This window comes from Xiphophorus hellerii, chromosome 14 (genome assembly GCF_003331165.1).
Source record: "Xiphophorus hellerii strain 12219 chromosome 14, Xiphophorus_hellerii-4.1, whole genome shotgun sequence".
Taxonomy (NCBI): Eukaryota; Metazoa; Chordata; class Actinopteri; order Cyprinodontiformes; family Poeciliidae; genus Xiphophorus; species Xiphophorus hellerii.
The window spans coordinates 20,985,770-20,987,855 of NC_045685.1; positions in this window are offsets into that span (position 1 = coordinate 20,985,770).

The following is a 2,086-nucleotide window of genomic DNA, read 5'->3' on the forward strand; positions in this document are numbered from 1 at the left end:
GTTATCTCTTCAACCCCTTGTCACTTGTAGATTCCACTTCATAATCTTTGCACTGCTGCAAGCATGACTTGCGGGCCCTCGTCAGACTCCCTGCATGGTTTGGAAAATCCAACCAACTCTTCAGGTTTACTCCCTGTCTGGCGTCGCCAACAGTAAAGGAGGAAGACTTATCTTTATTGACGTGGATCAGGCCAATAAAACTAGAGTCATCAGAAAACTTCAAGAGTTTCACTGTTGGGTCTGCCAAGGTGCAAACATTTGAAATATTTGCTGTCATTTCAAATGTTAACATTTTGTTTTCTCTCAGTTTTTTTCTTTGATAGTTCTTATTTTTTTATAAAGTTGTTCAGCAGACAGCTGAATGAAGTGTTCTAAAAGTAATTTTTTGAACTTTTTGTAACTTCAGATTTTGTTTGAGAGAAAAGAAAACTATCCAAACAAACTTGACTAAGTTAAAAAGTAGTTGTTTCTCTTGTTTAATCATAGATAAACGGTGATTAATCAGATTATGTGGTTCAATTCCCCCCTTGCCACACCAAACCTTGATCACTGCCAGGAGAAACTGCTAGTAATCAATCTGAAATCATGAAAGAGACTAAAATCTCAAAGACTATAACATCACACAGAAATTCAAGAACCATACTGCTTTATTGAACCTCTGTAATTTGTAGAAAAAAGGGAAGAAGCAAGCATGGTAGAAGTGCTTACCTAAAGCATTTATTCAACATTTCCCATCTGGTCTCTGATGTTTCCTCTTATAGACCAGCAGAAGCGTTTAAACTGAACCAAGATGACAGAAAGCCCAAGCATCACCACACAGCCGTACCAGTTTTTTCTAGTAAACTTTACACCATTTCCAGGATCCATTATAGTTTATTTCCCTTCTTTTTGATATCTTTGAAGGTTTGTTTTCAGCTCTTCATGCCTGAGTGACTAATGACCTTTTCTTTAGTTGACATAATTAGCTGCTCCGTCTATTGATGCTGTCTTGCACCAAGTAATAGTTCATCACCACTAAATTCATTGTCACGTTGGTTGAAACGTCACAAATGTATGAATGAAGTTGGATTTGTACACAAAAACATAAAATGTGAAGATTATTGTAAAAAAAAAAAGTTTAACCAAACGTTTTATGATTTATCTGCAAAAGTGTTTCAACAATAGTCTTTACATTATACATTTTTAATAAATGTACTATCTTAATGTGGAAAGAGGAAAAAATTAATCATGAATCCAGAAAAATATACTACCTCAAGTTTGAAATTGTTTTGCATGTTACTAAATGAAATGTGTATTTGTTTATCTGCAATTTGTCAAGTGTTATAGATATTCCTGCTGTTATGTGAATCATTTACAACTTTTCCACAACCATGAGAAAGACCAAAGAGTTTTTAAAGTACACCAAGGAGAGGAAGAGGCAGATCCAGAAAAGTAAGTGAGAAGATGACATAATCAAATAATGGCCAAGAGTGATTTATTTATTCATTTATTTATTTACTTTTTGCCCAAGTCATCTTTTGGTAAAAAATAACTTATGCCATTATTTTGGGAAGGTTATGATTTGGAAAGGAGATACTTGCTCCATACACATCTTCACTTAGAAAATCATGTGGAAGGTGAGGGATTAGTCCACAACTACACAGCCAGAGCCTGTTAATGATTTGGAAGCAGAGAAGACCACAGTTACCATGGAAACGGTCCATTTTAAATTGGCCAATGAACATCTACATTCAGAGACGGCTTGAAGAAGTTAATTTGATTATATAGTGGATATGTAATCGATATTATTTCCCACTATGTTAAAATGAAACGACCATATTAAACGGTTAATTTACTTTTAAGTGAACAAAATCAGAAAGTGTCAATTATTCAACCTCACTGAACCAACAATTTTATTTTACAAGATTATTCAAAATTCTTACTGAATGATTCAATAGTTGATATTTTTTTGTGTAAAGTTCAGTTTATCAGCTCATCTCTTAGTGAGAAATTATAGCTTCAGAGGCTTTGAGAGGTGAAAAGAAATCCCACTGGTAGAGACTTTATATTTATATAAGTGATTCAGTCTTTTAGCTGCAGACAAAAT